This window comes from Cibotium barometz, chromosome 38, assembly GCF_041138505.1.
Source record: "Cibotium barometz isolate CiBa-2024 chromosome 38, ASM4113850v1, whole genome shotgun sequence".
Lineage (NCBI taxonomy): Eukaryota > Viridiplantae > Streptophyta > Polypodiopsida > Cyatheales > Cibotiaceae > Cibotium > Cibotium barometz.
In genome coordinates this window covers 33,212,963-33,233,055 of record NC_141083.1, presented here as the reverse complement: position 1 = coordinate 33,233,055, position 20,093 = coordinate 33,212,963, and positions in this window count along the sequence as shown.

Below are 20,093 nucleotides of genomic sequence, written 5' to 3'. Positions count from 1 at the left end.
GATGTCAGCTATATATATAGTGCTAACACCCCCACCCCCACTAGGGTTCCTAGCTTCAGGTGAAAAAATCCTTGGGGAGTACAAGAGAAAAACCCGAGCCCTATACATACCCATGACAAAACATAAATATACATAAAGTTTGACTAGGTGTGCTATGCACTATCATGCTCTATGCTATATGATATATACAATGTTGACCGTAGATAATGTGCATGTAATAACTATACTGTATACAAAGTTGGTCATAGTGCGATGTCAAACATGTGGTTATGTGTCAGGTTTGGAGTGAAGGTCTTGCAAAAGTGCATCATAGACATTTACATCATGCTCGATGCATAGATAATGCCTCTGCATTGACTGTGACATTCTACCCATCCCACCATTACCTGCAAACAAATCAATGATGCTATGACCAGGCTCTGTGCATGTAGTAGTGATAATCCACTTGCAAAAACAATGTTTTTTCTTATCAAATGTTGTAAAATTGAGAGAAAGCATGAGTAATTAGTCTCACTAGTAGAATAGACGTTGTTCTCTCAGCCCCCCCATGAATATATGTTTGTGCCACCTTGGTCCTTGGAAATGTAAGATGCCTACTTTCCATGAGCATACTACTAGTTGTTGGAAAGCTCCTCGGGTCCACTTGAGCACCATGAACATGATGCATGGCCGGCACCTCAGGGTTTGCAAACAATTTGTATGCTCTATCTTTAAAGACAATCTCCAAACCTATAACCTCTTTGGTATGAGCATGTGTGAATTCCTCTAGTTTCATACTTTCCCTATCCAACTTTGAAGTGGCATTTTTCAATGCTTCAGAGAACTCTTCCTAAGTAGGATGGAAATAAACATGAGTGGCGATAATGGAAGTGAAATGGAACCATGATAAAAACAATATTAAAGCATTTTACCTTCCAAACTAATTGAGCAATGTAAGATTCCTCCCCCACCCCCTTTTTGATGTCTAGTATCTTTCCCTGTAATCAATCTCTCTTCAGAAATATAAAGACCTTGTTTCTATCTGTTTTAGCCTAGAGAGAGAAAAATATTCTAGAGAGAGAATATTTAGATTTTGAATATTTTTGGATAGAAAAATATCTCTTCTAATTCTGATGAGTTTCCCTGAAACAGAAATTCAAAAAGAATTTTCCAATGTGCAATTGGAATTAATTGGAAATAGGTATAAAGAACCTTAGTCTAAGGGTCTAGATTTTCAGAAATCTTTAGACTATGGTCCAATTAAGGTTCCTATGGGCCAATAGCATCAATCCATGTGTAGGGAGGAGATAAATCCAATTTGTAAAAAGAAGATACCCAAAAATGAGTAAATGCTCACATAAGGTGAAGAGTTGAAAATGTACAAGGTTTATTAGTAAAAAACTATGAGCAATATTAAAATAATTCCATTATGACACATATGTAAGGAAGGGGAATTCTTTAAAGGAGGTGCATATTTCACATAAGATGAAGAGTTGAAAATGTACAAGGTTTATTAGTAAAAAAACTATGAGCAATATTAAAATGATTCCATTATGACACATATGTAAGGAAGGGGAGTTCTTTAAAGGAGGTGCATATTTCACATAAGATGAAGAGTTGAAAATGTACAAGGGTTATTAGTAAAAAAACTATGAGCAATATTAAAATGATTCCATTATGACACATATGTAAGGAAGGGGAGTTCTTTAAAGGAGGTGCATATTTCACATGCTTGAATGAGTTTTAAACTCATAAAAATTGAGATATTTCATCTCTCCTCTCTCCTCATTCAAGTCTAGTTCCAAAAAGTTAGCTTAACTGACCTAAAAATGGTCAAATATTGACCAAACTGATTTAGAAAATTCTAGAATCAGTTTGTTTGGTTAGGAGCTCAATTTTTCCTATAAATAGAAGCCTCCCCCTTGTTGAAAAATAGTTAGTGTTTATGCATCGTTACTCTACTCCACCTAAGCCAAGAACTGTGAATTCATTTAATAATTCACTAGTTTTTGGAGCTTCCCTCTTTCTTCAATCCCCATTAGTGGCTCCATCAACATACTTAACCAATTGATTGGTTGGGGGCCTCTACCGTGAACAAAGAATCAAGCAAGTTGTAAGGTAATTAGTGAATATTCATCTTTCTATAATTTCTCAATGTTTCTCTCTTCTCAATCCCTCTCAAGCTTGAGAAGTTTAATTGGTATGGTTTTTTTTAAATACTATTGAAGTTTGAATAGTAGTGAAGAGTTACATAAGTTAATAAATGCTATTGAAGTTAATTTTCATTTATGTTTAAATTCTAATGATTTTTATGTAAATTCTCTCTCTCACTCAAGAAATGGTCATACTCATGACCCGTTCTCAATCCAAATCAAGCTTTTCATAAAGCTTTTCCTTAACCCAAGATTAAGCTATGCTTGAGGCCAAATTAATGGCTTTTTTCTATGCTTTTAGTTTATGTATATTAATGATTCAATCCATTATGGATTAATAATCCAATTAGAGATCATTTTAATTATTTCCTTAATGATAAGCATTATCCCTTAGAAAAATTGAGATTTATCAGTCATAGCAGCGGAGCTATGGCAAAATTTTTATAAAAATTATGCATAAAATAATCTCATTCAAAGTATAAAAAGAGGACTTCCTACCATATTCTAGGAATCATCATCCTAGATTAATTGAAAGAATTTCATTATAATCATGGAGAAATTGAATTTTAATATTATGCATAAAGGATAAATTTTTATATCAAAAGTGTTATTTTTACCATTTTTATTTTCATGCATAGAAGTATGCATAATGGATAAATTTTTATATCAAAAGTGTTACTTTTATCATTTTTACTTTCATGCATAGAAGTATGCATAAAGGATAAATTTTTATATCAAAAGTGTTATTTTTACCATTTTTATTTTCATGCATAGAAGTATGCATAATGGATAAATTTTTATATCAAAAGTGTTACTTTTATCATTTTTGTTTCATACATAAAAGTATGCATAAAAGAAAATTTTTATATCAAAAGTGTTACTTTTATCATTTTTAATTTTCATGCATAGAAGTATGCATAAAGGAAAATTTTTATATCAAAAGTGTTACTTTTATCATTTTTAATTTTCATGCATAGAAGTATGCATAAAGGAAAAATTTTTATATCAAAAGTGTTACTTTTATCATATTGGATTTCATGCATATAGGTATGCATAAAAGATATTCTTTTTATACTAAAAGTATGATGTTCCTCATAAATGGATTTTATGCTTAACTTAGATGCATAAGAGAAATTCTTTTATTCTAAAAGTATAATTCCCTACCAAATTGAAATCATGCATAAGAAGATGCATAAAAGATTGATTTTAATTTCGAAAGTGTTAGTCTCCTTAAATGGAATTTATGTATAAATAAATGTGTAGAGAAATCTTATATCAAATAAAAGAATTCTCTTTAAAAAAAAAAAAAAGATATGAAATGTGATAAGATGTGATAAGAGGTGTATGAGATGTGATAAGAATTGATAAGATGCGTATGGAAAGTGATAGGATGTGATAAGAGGTGTGATAAGAGGTGATAAGATGCTTATGAAATAAGTTAGGATGTGATAAGATGAATTAAGATGTGTATGGGGGGATGAGGTAAGAAGTGTATGTGATAGGATAAGATGTATATGGGTTGTGATAGGGCGAGAATGGATGTGATGTAAAAGATTAGATGTGAAAGTATATGGGGTTATATAAATGGGAATGTGAAAAGATGTATGTATGTGGATGTGTGGATATGGAGATGGGAGTGTGGATGTATGAACATGAAAATGGATATATGCATGAAGATGTATATGCATAGATGTAAATGTGGATGTAGATGTGGATGTATAGATGTGAATGGATGTGGATGTATAGATGTGAATGGAAATGTGGATGTGGATGTAGATGTGGATGTATAGATGTGAATGTGGAATGTGGATGTGGATGTATGTATGTATGTGGATGTAGATGTGGATGTATAGATGTGAATGGGAATGGGGATGTGGATGTATGTGAATGTGAATGTAGATGTGGATGTATGTGAATGTGAATGTAGATGTGAATGTGGAATGTGGATGTATAGATGTGGATGTATGGGAATGTGGATGTGGATGTATGTGAATGTGAATGTAGATGTGGATGTATAGATGTGAATGTGGAATGTGGATGTGGATGTATGTATGTATGTGGATGTAGATGTGGATGTATGGATGTGTATGTATGAATGTGGATATGGGATGTGGATGTATAAATGAGGATGTGAAAATGGAGGTAAGCATGTAGATGTGGATGCATGTATGTGAATGTAGATGTGAATGTGGAATGTGGATGTATAGATGTGGATGTATGGGAATGTGGATGTGGATGTATGTGAATGTGAATGTAGATGTGGATGTATAGATGTGAATGTGGAATGTGGATGTGGATGTATGTATGTATGTGGATGTAGATGTGGATATATGGATGTGTATGTATGAATGTGGATATGGGATGTGGATGTAAAAATGGAGATAAGCATGTAGATGTGAATGTGGATGTGGATGTGGATGTATGGATGTGGATATGGATGTGAATATATGATATGTGATGTGAAGGAATCTGAAGTGAAGAGATGGAAAAGGAGGTGATTGGATGAGTACACATATACATGGAATGTGGAATAAGTAATGTGGATTAATGAGGGATAATGTGGAAAAATGAGAGTTAATATAGAAACTGTATTTGTAAACTGTTTGTAAATGCTGTTTATAAATGGCTGTTTTATGTCAAGAATGCTGGGGAAGCATTTTGACCGTCTTGTGATTAAGGTCGTGGAGACCTAACTGATAAAGTTGCAACTGCTGACGGAGAGTCAATGGAGGACGTCTCGCGTAGCAAGGTCGACCGAGGTCTTGACCAGCCTCGGTTCGATTTTTGAAAAACCGACGGATTAGTCTCTTGTCCGGATATCCGTGGGATGAGGCCCCGAGTGTGAGACCCCTACCCGCGCATGATGTGTTACTTCCGCTGCCAGTATCCTGAATCCGTTGCTCGGTGGGAACAGGGATCTCACAGTTGGTATCAGAGCATTTGGTTAATAAAGATCAACTGAGAAGACAAATATATCAAAAATTTATCAAGAAGCACAAAAAGGTTGTAATTGTGTGATATAATTCATACACTTTGATATTCAAACTGAAATTCGTAATTTGGTAATTGGGTCTTCAGATGGAAGTACCGCAATTATATAGAATCCCTGACTTGCTTGAGGCCTAGACATGATGGTATTTACCTTATAATTCCAAGAGCCACGACTACCCGTATATATCGAGAGTATACTGCAGCTCTTTACTGACAGTATATACGAGTAAATCTAAGACTTGAAATTATAAGCGTTAATGCTATCCAGATGATGAATTCAAATGTGGTTGATATGATTTTTAATTCTGTTTGAGAATTGATGAATTGAATTGGATTCTGATTGAAAATTCTGATTGAAAAATGATGATTTCTGAAATTAGTTTAAATATAAAAATCTGAACAAAACCACAATGAGGATGAATGGGACGAGTCCCAGTGATGATATTCATAACTGGAATGATGATAATGAATTCAGCAAATCACTATGAGATTAGTGGGTTGTGCTGTCAAATTGTTACTGTTAACACTTGATCAGTAGATCAAGTTAAGGGATGACAAATTGAGAACTTGCTTGACTAAAATTCCCGTGGAGGAATGTTCAGAAGGAAATTTTTCGGTCTAATGGACCATTATCATGTTAAAGATATGAATGATATGATCTGAATATTAATGATGAGTTCTATATAAGGGATATTTATCCCAGTGTTCTGTTGGGTTGACCAGAATATAAGGAACCCCAAAATAAAATTGGATGTTAAGAAAAAGAGTTGTCCTCTACCTTGCGAGATGAGGACATCTCGCACTTAAGTGGGGTAGAATGTAAGATTCCTCCCCAGCCTTCGAGGTATACAGGAGTAAGAATCTCCCTTTCTGATCTTATAATTATTCCCTCTCTAAAATAAAAGAAAGTTCTGTTTAACAAAGGAAGACCCTTTTCCTAGACCCTTTTCCTAGAATACTTCTCAAGAGTCCCACCTGTTTTAAGGATTCAGAACAATGAGTTCAGAAGTGAGAATCGATGTTTTGGATATCAAGGTTTTGGTCTTCATTCGAGTACGGCCCAAAAGAAGTTCTTTATCTCTTGGGGAGTATATGAAGTTATCCCCCAGATATTGTGAGCCTTATATCTGAATTCACTCAATGAAAGTAGGTGACTTAGCCTACAAGCTTCTTTTATCTCTTCATCTCAAAATTCTTAATGCCTTCTATAGAAAAATGTGTCAAACCCAAATCATGGAAAGACGGTAAAACTTCAGTGGCAAGTTACCGTTGGCTTCTAAGTTACGCTAGCTCCTTCCTTTATATAAGTCGTAACTTTTACTTGTCGCTCACAGTAATCTTACTTCCATCGATCTCCTTTCTTTCTTAATCTCCTTCATGGCTTGGCAACAAGAACTAGTTTTATCCATAATGATTCCTCACCTTCAAGACGCAAGTGAATCTGTGAAGAAGGATTTTATAGAGCAGTATGAGCGCTCACTTTTCCCTCACTTGGGAACTTCTGTAGCGCAAACCAAATGGCGGACCTATCAAAACATAACTAGGGTAACACCCTGGGGTCAGCAGCACTTTCGTAACAATGTCCGCTTGGCCATGGTTATTGAAGCTTTGGGTTTGGGTCCCCGATACTACTGTGTCATGAGATCAAGGCATCTTGGGTTTTCTGAGCGGGTCTTCTTACTGGCATGTTTTCTTCCTCATGAGAAGATATGCCTTTATCCCGTTTTTGGCTTGCCTCTCAGAGGTCCTTTTCTTAGAACACCTCATACCACTGAGATAGGCGCAGCAATAACCCACAGAATCATTCCCATAGATGAGTTACCTTATACTTGTGCAGCTTGTGAGGACTGCTTTTGTGACCATTTGATGGACGGGCTTATGGAAGTGTAAAGAGTTCTTCTATCTTTACTGTATAAGTTCCGAGAATGAATAAAGTTTAAATCTTGTTCTTATTGTGAATCTTGCTCTCTTTAAGACGTTTCTTGGTGGTTAATCTTGATTAAAATTTTTCTCTAAGTCTCATATTCGTGCATCTTGCGAAATTATCCCAGTTTGCGAGATGAGGACATCTCGCATTTTTTAAGTGGGGTAGAATGTAAGATTCCTCCCCCACCCCCTTTTTGATGTCTAGTATCTTTCCCTGTAATCAATCTCTCTTCAGAAATATAAAGACCTTGTTTCTATCTGTTTTAGCCTAGAGAGAGAAAAATATTCTAGAGAGAGAATATTTAGATTTTGAATATTTTTGGATAGAAAAATATCTCTTCTAATTCTGATGAGTTTCCCTGAAACAGAAATTCAAAAAGAATTTTCCAATGTGCAATTGGAATTAATTGGAAATAGGTATAAAGAACCTTAGTCTAAGGGTCTAGATTTTCAGAAATCTTTAGACTATGGTCCAATTAAGGTTCCTATGGGCCAATAGCATCAATCCATGTGTAGGGAGGAGATAAATCCAATTTGTAAAAAGAAGATACCCAAAAATGAGTAAATGCTCACATAAGGTGAAGAGTTGAAAATGTACAAGGTTTATTAGTAAAAAACTATGAGCAATATTAAAATAATTCCATTATGACACATATGTAAGGAAGGGGAATTCTTTAAAGGAGGTGCATATTTCACATAAGATGAAGAGTTGAAAATGTACAAGGTTTATTAGTAAAAAAACTATGAGCAATATTAAAATGATTCCATTATGACACATATGTAAGGAAGGGGAGTTCTTTAAAGGAGGTGCATATTTCACATAAGATGAAGAGTTGAAAATGTACAAGGGTTATTAGTAAAAAAACTATGAGCAATATTAAAATGATTCCATTATGACACATATGTAAGGAAGGGGAGTTCTTTAAAGGAGGTGCATATTTCACATGCTTGAATGAGTTTTAAACTCATAAAAATTGAGATATTTCATCTCTCCTCTCTCCTCATTCAAGTCTAGTTCCAAAAAGTTAGCTTAACTGACCTAAAAATGGTCAAATATTGACCAAACTGATTTAGAAAATTCTAGAATCAGTTTGTTTGGTTAGGAGCTCAATTTTTCCTATAAATAGAAGCCTCCCCCTTGTTGAAAAATAGTTAGTGTTTATGCATCGTTACTCTACTCCACCTAAGCCAAGAACTGTGAATTCATTTAATAATTCACTAGTTTTTGGAGCTTCCCTCTTTCTTCAATCCCCATTAGTGGCTCCATCAACATACTTAACCAATTGATTGGTTGGGGGCCTCTACCGTGAACAAAGAATCAAGCAAGTTGTAAGGTAATTAGTGAATATTCATCTTTCTATAATTTCTCAATGTTTCTCTCTTCTCAACCCCTCTCAAGCTTGAGAAGTTTAATTGGTATGGTTTTTTTTAAATACTATTGAAGTTTGAATAGTAGTGAAGAGTTACATAAGTTAATAAATGCTATTGAAGTTAATTTTCATTTATGTTTAAATTCTAATGATTTTTATGTAAATTCTCTCTCTCACTCAAGAAATGGTCATACTCATGACCCGTTCTCAATCCAAATCAAGCTTTTCATAAAGCTTTTCCTTAACCCAAGATTAAGCTATGCTTGAGGCCAAATTAATGGCTTTTTTTTATGCTTTTAGTTTATGTATATTAATGATTCAATCCATTATGGATTAATAATCCAATTAGAGATCATTTTAATTATTTCCTTAATGATAAGCATTATCCCTTAGAAAAATTGAGATTTATCAGTCATAGCAGCGGAGCTATGGCAAAATTTTTATAAAAATTATGCATAAAATAATCTCATTCAAAGTATAAAAAGAGGACTTCCTACCATATTCTAGGAATCATCATCCTAGATTAATTGAAAGAATTTCATTATAATCATGGAGAAATTGAATTTTAATATTATGCATAAAGGATAAATTTTTATATCAAAAGTGTTATTTTTACCATTTTTATTTTCATGCATAGAAGTATGCATAATGGATAAATTTTTATATCAAAAGTGTTACTTTTATCATTTTTACTTTCATGCATAGAAGTATGCATAAAGGATAAATTTTTATATCAAAAGTGTTATTTTTACCATTTTTATTTTCATGCATAGAAGTATGCATAATGGATAAATTTTTATATCAAAAGTGTTACTTTTATCATTTTTATTTCATACATAAAAGTATGCATAAAAGAAAATTTTTATATCAAAAGTGTTACTTTTATCATTTTTAATTTTCATGCATAGAAGTATGCATAAAGGAAAATTTTTATATCAAAAGTGTTACTTTTATCATTTTTAATTTTCATGCATAGAAGTATGCATAAAGGAAAAATTTTTATATCAAAAGTGTTACTTTTATCATATTGGATTTCATGCATATAGGTATGCATAAAAGATATTCTTTTTATACTAAAAGTATGATGTTCCTCATAAATGGATTTTATGCTTAACTTAGATGCATAAGAGAAATTCTTTTATTCTAAAAGTATAATTCCCTACCAAATTGAAATCATGCATAAGAAGATGCATAAAAGATTGATTTTAATTTCGAAAGTGTTAGTCTCCTTAAATGGAATTTATGTATAAATAAATGTGTAGAGAAATCTTATATCAAATAAAAGAATTCTCTTTAAAAAAAAAAAAAAAGATATGAAATGTGATAAGATGTGATAAGAGGTGTATGAGATGTGATAAGAATTGATAAGATGCGTATGGAAAGTGATAGGATGTGATAAGAGGTGTGATAAGAGGTGATAAGATGCTTATGAAATAAGTTAGGATGTGATAAGATGAATTAAGATGTGTATGGGGGGATGAGGTAAGAAGTGTATGTGATAGGATAAGATGTATATGGGTTGTGATAGGGCGAGAATGGATGTGATGTAAAAGATTAGATGTGAAAGTATATGGGGTTATATAAATGGGAATGTGAAAAGATGTATGTATGTGGATGTGTGGATATGGAGATGGGAGTGTGGATGTATGAACATGAAAATGGATATATGCATGAAGATGTATATGCATAGATGTAAATGTGGATGTAGATGTGGATGTATAGATGTGAATGGATGTGGATGTATAGATGTGAATGGAAATGTGGATGTGGATGTAGATGTGGATGTATAGATGTGAATGTGGAATGTGGATGTGGATGTATGTATGTATGTGGATGTAGATGTGGATGTATAGATGTGAATGGGAATGGGGATGTGGATGTATGTGAATGTGAATGTAGATGTGGATGTATGTGAATGTGAATGTAGATGTGAATGTGGAATGTGGATGTATAGATGTGGATGTATGGGAATGTGGATGTGGATGTATGTGAATGTGAATGTAGATGTGGATGTATAGATGTGAATGTGGAATGTGGATGTGGATGTATGTATGTATGTGGATGTAGATGTGGATGTATGGATGTGTATGTATGAATGTGGATATGGGATGTGGATGTATAAATGAGGATGTGAAAATGGAGGTAAGCATGTAGATGTGGATGCATGTATGTGAATGTAGATGTGAATGTGGAATGTGGATGTATAGATGTGGATGTATGGGAATGTGGATGTGGATGTATGTGAATGTGAATGTAGATGTGGATGTATAGATGTGAATGTGGAATGTGGATGTGGATGTATGTATGTATGTGGATGTAGATGTGGATATATGGATGTGTATGTATGAATGTGGATATGGGATGTGGATGTAAAAATGGAGATAAGCATGTAGATGTGAATGTGGATGTGGATGTGGATGTATGGATGTGGATATGGATGTGAATATATGATATGTGATGTGAAGGAATCTGAAGTGAAGAGATGGAAAAGGAGGTGATTGGATGAGTACACATATACATGGAATGTGGAATAAGTAATGTGGATTAATGAGGGATAATGTGGAAAAATGAGAGTTAATATAGAAACTGTATTTGTAAACTGTTTGTAAATGCTGTTTATAAATGGCTGTTTTATGTCAAGAATGCTGGGGAAGCATTTTGACCGTCTTGTGATTAAGGTCGTGGAGACCTAACTGATAAAGTTGCAACTGCTGACGGAGAGTCAATGGAGGACGTCTCGCGTAGCAAGGTCGACCGAGGTCTTGACCAGCCTCGGTTCGATTAAAATGGTGAGCTTCCGGTACGGTGGATGAGGGACCAAGGAAGCGGCCTATGAGTGAAGCGCTAGGTCACCTGCGAAGGATCCTAGAGGGTGCTGACCATACGGTGCTCGGGCTCTGGGTCGCCTAGGATACCCACGCGTGCGTCGAGGAAGATATTGGAACAAGGAGTAAGAGTTGTTTTGTGAAACCGGGCATGGATCTGGTTGACTGACCTTGCTGGTCCTCAACGGATGAGTCCATGGCTCTTTTATATGGATCTGTTGGTTGATCTTGCTGATCTTCAACGAGAGTCCATCTTGATAAGTGATTATATTGCCGAGTATTATGGGCTAGGAACTATGGAAACGGCCTCTGTGTGGACAGGTGGTGAGCGTTCTAGTTGCCAATGATGCCATAGATACTCTGATGAAGGAATGATGGAAAATTATGATTCAACTGGATAAATTGGAAGATTGTGATCAGTGGTACCATGGTTTCATTAAAGGATTGTTTTAAAGTTAGCTGATGCTAAGAAAAAGGCAATTTTCATATTGGGTGTGTAAGTGGTGTGGCTAGTTTTATGTTTGCATGAACTTCCGGCTAGGGGGCCTTGGAACTCTTTTCCTTGGTACCCGGGACAAAACCTAACCAAATTCCAAATTGGATCCCATCACTACAGTGGTTGGGCGGTTGGCTAACCCATGGGATCGGATGGGGTTAGGCTGGACTGATGGATCCGTAAATCGAGACTCAATTTCTGTTATTACGATAGATAAAGTAAATCCCGGATAGGAATTGTTCTATGGATAGGAATCAACGGCTGTGCCTCCTTGGTGGGGAAAAAAGCGTTGATCCCAATGATCCAAGTGCAAGTTTCTTCCTTGATCTGACCAAGTATCTTTATAGATGTAGTCGGATCTGTTTGATCAGTAAGGGTTTTGACTACGTTAGAGTAAAGAGTTATCCTGGTGGAATCGCCCATGCTTTCCGGATAAGGGAAGTTTTTTTCGGGTTCGATTTTTGAAAAACCGACGGATTAGTCTCTTGTCCGGATATCCGTGGGATGAGGCCCCGAGTGTGAGACCCCTACCCGCGCATGATGTGTTACTTCCGCTGCCAGTATCCTGAATCCGTTGCTCGGTGGGAACAGGGATCTCACAAGCAAGGACAATTTCTGGTGCATTGTAGGTCAAGCTCTAGGCACACACTCTGATAGGATAATAAACTCTAAGGGTATGGGATTCCCAGAATCAGCAAAGAACTCGCCTTGATGTCCATCTAGCCTCATGCTCAACGGTGTTTGTGATGAAGATATAGCTGGGTGGTGGTAATCTCACAAGATGTCCTATAGCGGTTTTTACTAATGCCATGTGGCATTTGGCAACAAGCAATTGGGAGATCCTGTAAAAAGGCATTTCAGGTAACACATACACACGCACGCGCGACATAGGCACACACACACATTGGCAACAAGCAATTGGGAGATCCTGTAAAAAGGCATATTCAGGTAACATACACACGCACGCGCGACATAGGTGCACACACACATATATTATGTACAAAAAAAATAGGCACATACACATACACATGCACGTGCGACATAGGCACACACACATATATTATGTATTAGAAAATTTACAATTGAATGTTCCCCAAGTACAAAATGATATTCAAGCTTATCTCCTGATCTTAGCCCAGAACAATGCAGTTAGGAACAACAGTCAACCCAACATTTTCTCTGCAGATCATCTTCAGCCTTCAAGAAGCCTTGCAACTGTGCATTTCTCAATTGTGAGCTCCAGAGTATGAGATACATGAGTGCAGATCCAAAACCCCCTTTTATAGGTCAGATTCCAATCAGCCAGCCTTTTTTCAGCCTAGAAACTAACGTCATAAACATTACAAATGCCTTAATATTGTGATCTGAAGGTGTCCCATCCATGGTGGCCTTGCGTGGGCAATTCTAGGCACCTATTGGGGGCTACTGCCCCAAAACTCTAGCTATCCAAACACAACCCAAAACAAAACCAAATCCTGTGTAGAACAGGTCGGCAGTTGTATATCAAACTCCCCCACAAAAATCACAGGTGCCCTCAGCTCTCTTGTACTGAGATGAATGCTGAAACTCTAGTTAATCTCCTCCAAGGAACGTGCTATCCTTAGACCTTGGAAAACACTTTCTCGCCGCTCTTAATGCTAACATTCCTGCCACAACACCAAAGCAACTTCCCGTCAAACCTCCTGATGAAGCATCCGTTGAACCAACATCCCCCAACAAAGTTTTGACTCCTTTAGAGCATCCTCCTATTCACTTGATCTGACTCCTTTAGAGCATCCTTTGAACCAACGTCTCCCGAAAAACTGCTAACTTTGAGTTTTTTCACATTGCAGGACTGGAGACATCAACTTTTTCATAGAGATGATCACAGTATGGGAAGCCACCATATGCCCCTCCAAGCGGAGCATAGGCACATCAATCAGCTCGTTGCTTGTAGATACTTGTGCTTGTGCTTGTGATTGTAATTGCGAGATGATTTTTGAGGTATGCTTGTGAATTGAGATTGTGTTCAATGATATTAAAAACTTATAGATGGTCTTTGCCTAAAAAGCACATATGCTATTGCATCAAACGTTTCCACACACTACATCATTCAAAGCCTTCTTTTTGTTCTTCCTTTGACTCTCTTTCCATTTTTTTTGACATTTTAGTTGCTTTATAGTTGATGAGGATGAGAGATGTGGAGATTCGATTTGAGCTGGCAGTCGGGATTGGGTAGCGGGGCAAACGGGCGAGCTCGTTGATTGTGGATGGTCAGCAATCCTGGAAGAGTATGGGGTTTTAGGTGTGACAATCTTGTTTAGGTCTCATCTACATAAGATACTCACCATGGTCAAAGGTATGAGGAGTCCCAATTCATATCCATATGCCTAGCCTCGACGAACTTTGAGATTTTACACATTGCAATGTGACTGGAGACATCAACTTTTCAATAGAGCTGATGGTGGCACAAAAGGAATCGGGCCAGCCAGTGCAAAAGAAGTTGCGCACTCGTGAGTGAGCATGGCATTAAGAGCACGGCATCAAAAGAAAAGCAAGCAGTGCAAAGCTGTTGCACCGTCAATGAGAACACATTACTCCATCAACGAGCTCGTTGATGTGCCATAGGCAAAGCAGAGCGCATCACTCCATCAATAAGCAGAGCACATCACTCCAGCAATGACCTCATTGATGCATACGCAGAGCAGAGCACATCACTCCATCAACAAGCAGAGCACATCAACGACCTTGTTTATATGCCATAGGCAGAGTGGAGCACATCACTCCATCAATGAGCTCGTTGATTCAAGAGAGCATACCTGATCGGGGAGACCTTTGAAGAACACCGTGAGAGAAAACGAAGAGAGAGAGAGAGAATTCTGTGGTGTGTGTTGATTGAAAAAGAGGGAGAGGGAGAGAGAGCTTGGCAGGGTGTGCATGACTTACTGTGCAAGCGTGTGTATACAAATGTGTTTGTGTGGTGTGTTTATTAAGAGAGAGAAAGAGCGAGAGAGAGAGAGAGAGAGAGAGACTCGAGGAGTGCACTACTACGAAAACCTATGTGTATCACGTGTTTCAAAGCGTATTTAAAAAATTCCTTACACATGAATTTTTTATAAATAAAATAATCCCTTTTTCTTTATGGACTTATAGGTTTTTTTTCAAATTGGTTTTAAAAATCGTGCTGTAAATGTATTTCTATAAATTTACCTTAAAATTTTGAATTAAAAAACCCCTTCATTTGAACTCATGTGCTATACTTACATATTTTTAGGTGAACGCCGTGAACAACAATGAACACTGCACTGACAAACGTACAAAATATAATCACACAAGATCAAATTGGGTTTCGTAAATTTATGGTTAAAGCATATGCAACTCTATGGGTGTGGGTGGAACATGTTGCCATCATAGATATGGAAGAAGGATGACAACTAATTGTAGAATTCCACTTTATATAAAAGACTTGAGTTATTTTATTTTAAATATTTATATTTTATTTTCAAGTCAAAATTTTAATTTCAATTTGGTTATACTAAAGAATTTCTAGTTTAATCAAGTTATACATTTCATGAGTAGTTTTAAACAAAGTTTTGCATTAAGTGTTGCTAAAACATTTTATAATCGATTATTCATAAGTATTGTTTAAATAAATAGCATTTAAAAAGTAGTGTAATAAGTTTATTCTAGATAAGTATTTTAAGCATTAAAAGTGTAGTGTGTGAATTTTTTATTTAAAAAAAATATACACATTTCCTTTTCTCATACTCCTTAAGGAGAAATTCAAAGAAAAAAACACTATTTTTTAAACTTTAACATTATTTCTTATGATTTATAATAACTGATCTTTGTTCCTTTTACCTTTGAGTTGAGAGGGCCATTTGGGTTTTTAAACTGGCTCGGGTATTGCTGAGACACACTTTTTTCATACATTACATTTTACCAACTATTCTCCCCTCTCTTGCCCTCTCCCCACTCTTTCTCTCTTGTCCTTTTTCTCTTTGTTTCACATTTGCCCTCTTCAATCTCTTGCCCTTAAGAACCTCCTACATGTGTCATTGCCCTCCTGCTTTAACAATGATTCACCGATAGAAACTACCAAAGACTCCAACCAGGTGATGCTTAATCTCTCCACTGGCTTTATCTTAACTAGCGATCATGCCTAGGTGCACGACCACTACTCACCCTTAATGCTCTACCATCATTGGCATCCAAACTTTGCCTTCTACTAGAGCCAACTCTAAGTGTGTGTGGTGCTATGGAAAGAATGCGAGATGTGGCACTCACCTATCACCGGACCCTTTAATCTTCTTGAAGAGAATAATCAAAAACTCATAAAATATATCAAATATTAAAACAACTACTTGAATTAAGTTGAAAATTAAAGCATATAACAAAACATAAGGTAAGAGAAATAAAAACATCACCATCAACATCATGCTGGGTGCAATCTTCCCCCCCCCCCCCCCCCCTTGTGTGTGGCCTTCTCCCCACACAAGAGTATTTTTATTAGCTTCCAAGCAAAAATAGGCCATAGCCCCCAAAAATATACAAAGTGTGCTTTTAGAGAGCACAACACTCTTCCACAACAAAAATAGAGTGTCCCTAAAATTGGGGCTAGGGTAAAGCCTTTAGGCTTTAATAAATTCAACATTATAAATGTATTTTTCCCAATGTATCAAAATGAAAAAATCAACTACTAAGGTTACAAGCTACGCTTGTAAAAATAAATATGATGCACATAAGAAACATTCTCCTCGACATTATTTATCAATCCTCGTAATCTTCTTGACCTGAAAATATAAGCCCAATTAATAATTAAATTAGTCCCATAAATATTAAACACGCACAAACCATAACCAACTCATGACTACCAGGCGTAAGTACTAAGTACTCCAGGAATCACCCTGCCAATACAAACCTAACTGAAATAATCATAGACGGCCCCAAGCATACGTCATATACCGCACGTATTAATATTTATAGTGGTGTCACCCACAATATTAACCTAGCCGGTATGATGCAAGAGTAACGTAGGCATCCCCAAATTACTCGAGGAAAAAATAATATTTTTAAAGAGGACTTAAAATATATTCTCATAACATCCCTCTTGCTTGAGTTTGCAATTGCCCTCAATTGCTGGTTTGCTGGGTTTGAAAAGAACGAAGGATCTCAGGATAAGCTCGGAAAAATTTCTCAAGCATCCCCATCAAATATTAAATGACCATGACTATCATTCGTCAAATAACATGGATCATAATAGTCCCCCCTATTGGGAAGCAACTGTCCTCAGTTGTGTAATCAATGAGTGGATGGCTTCATGGCACAAGTAGAGGACAAGATCATCACATCAAACAATTTCTGAAAATAAAACCAAACAAGTGAACGCATGTGAAAAGGATCTAAGTGTCCCATTCCACAAAGGTACCTTCCACATACAAACACTCGCTGGTGAAAGATAGAAGACATAGATACGTCTGGTGTAGCCATGTAAAACGAATCTAATGTCCCATACCATAGATTAATTCCACACAACACTACCGTAAGAATAGAAGTTTGAGACGGAGTAGCTAATTCCCTCTTAAACTTTCATTCTGACATAACTTTTCTCTATCCTCAAAATTAGACTACAAGTCTTATTCCAAAAATGAATTAGGTCGAAATGGAAATTCTTATCAACTTAAGATTGAAAAATAATCACTTACATTACTGTCAATAACTTGATGAATTCTGGGGATTTGTTCTTGATCTTAATCTTGTAATTGTCTAACTAAATTCAAAAAATTATAATCTTGAATAGGTTTATAATTCTTGAATTTTGTGAATCTTACTTGTAAACAATGAAATCTAAAGGGGATCTTGATCTTAAGCTTAATCTTAAACTTGAAATCAGAACTTGAAGAAAAATAGACATCTTGCGCCCTAGTTGATAGCAAGAACTTGATATACTAGTAATGAATCTTGGCTTAGATTAAAAATACTTGAATGGATGAAAATTGAGAGATTAGTCTTTAATTAAGAGATTAGTCTTTAATTAATCATAATTGAGAGATTAGTCTTTAATTAATTATAATTACAATTCTTGAATAAATCTTGTTCTTAAGGGGTTTAAATCTTGTGGTTGAATATATCTTTGACTTAGAGCAATTCTTGGTCTAGAAAGAATCTTGGACTTGGATAGATCTTAAACTAGAACACTTGAAAATTTAGACAAAAATTTACTTGAATTGGTATAAACTTCGTAATTGTGATTGGTATATAACTTAAGCTTGGTTTCTAGTCACTTGAGAGATATTTCTTTACTTTTCTCATCATCACTAAATTCGATTGGTGAAGCTATTTCTTTACTTTTCTCATCATCACTAAATTCGATTGGTGAAGCAATTGATAACTTGAATCAAAGACTGGAGAAACTTGCTTGGTTTTTGAATCTTCAAATTGGTCTTAATCTTCTATTAAATGTCTAGCAATCATTTTTACTTGAATTTGGGCAACTAGATCTTGAAGATAACTTTTGCTAATCTTGTCTCGATCTTTCTAGTTAGGTCACAGTATCTAAAATTCTTTTCAGAAGCTAAAGTTTTCTAACTAGGGCTAGAAGGAAAGAATATTCAGAAAACAGATACAAAAGCAAACAAAAAATTGCATACAATAAATATTTTTTTTTACACATATCTCACCTTTGGTTAATGTGTCGAGTGCGTTAACCTCTTCGGTGTCAAGCATGTCCTTTGGTGCAATTTGGTTCTTCTTTTTAGTTGGGCAAGATTTACCATAATGTCCCTTCATCTTACACCTGAAACACTTGACAATAAACAGCTTGGATATGATGTCATTGGTCGGGCTACGCATGTCAGATGCTTCCAGAATTTTAACTTTCTTCTTAATATATTTGTTCATTCTAGACAGATGTCGTTCAATCTTTCTTTGAACTTTCTTTGAAAGTTGTCCCGATGCTCTCGTTTTGATTCAAAAGAATATGGAGAGAATCAAGATGTTCCTGAATAGAACGACGGTGCTGCGGATATTCACCCATTTCCTGAGAATTAAAAGGAATAGGAAAAATTTAAAACAAGAGAAAAGATAGGGTTTCTTATCTCATATGGAACGTCGAGTTAGATGTGAGTCCTGCCAAGTTAGCTCAATACACAAATGCATAATTTTTTTTAAAAATAATCTATATATTCTTTAAAATTAAAGCTTTATTAATTAAGGCTCATAGAGCTTCTTAATTAAGCTTACTAATAAAAGCTTTGCTTAACATGATTTTCTACTAATTTAAATCCGGCGCACAATCAAACCCAAGCTTAATAAAGGCTTAAATGAAATGATTAGGTGAATTCAATCATCGTGGAATTCATGAAGTTCAGTGCAGATTGGTAAAAAAAAACTTTGGAGGAAATTATAATCAATGCACAACGATTTCAATAGGTGCAGCTTATATATATATATATATATATAAAGTTTTTATGCTGGTTAAATAAGCTTTTAATTAAGCTTATTAAAGATTTTATAAGCTTTACATTTTCAACCTCTCCCACTAGTATTCGGGCAACGCTAGCACGTAGCGTGCAAGATTAAAAAAAAGAAAATAATAATTAAAAAAAATTCAGCGCCGCGGGTAGCTCGCAAGAGTAAAAAGGGAGAAGAGAAAAAAAATTCAGCGCCTCCTGGATTTCGCGCAGATCTGAAAACTCCTCCCCTCCCTGAATTCGCAGCGCTCATGCCGCTGGATGGAGACTCTGCGCGCTGTTGCCCGGGTATGAAGGAGGCAGAGAGAGATAAAAAAATCAATTGGAAATTTATATATATATTACTTTAAGCTTGCGCCCAGCGCATCAACTGAGGAGGAAAAAGCAAATAAAAACTAAAAGTAATTTTTGAAAACAATTCTCATCCCTCTATTATAGAAACTGAGCAAAGGGAAGGTTTAGCAATTCTGATTATGGCTCTCAACGCTCCTTTCCTTGCTCTTTCAATCCGTACAGATAGATTAGGAAGAGGATTAGTGAAGAGGAAGGTGGTTTTATGGTTTTAGAAAACCCACTAATAGTTTTCCACCTAGTTTTACCATTTGGGTAATAGATTGATGGAGATTGATTACCCAATGGTTAAAAACAAGCTTTATTTCATCCATAAATAAACAAAAATCCCTAAACGTGTTCTTCTTTAGTTTAAATTCAAGAAAATTACCAAAATCACCTCTCTTTTTGTCTCTTTCACCTCTTTTGACAGCCTTCAAGAAAATTAAATTACACCAAAGCTCTCATACCACTGTCACCGGACCCTTTAATCTTCTTGAAGAGAATAATAAAAAACTCATAAAATATATCAAATATTAAAACAACTACTTGAATTAAGTTAAAAATTAAAG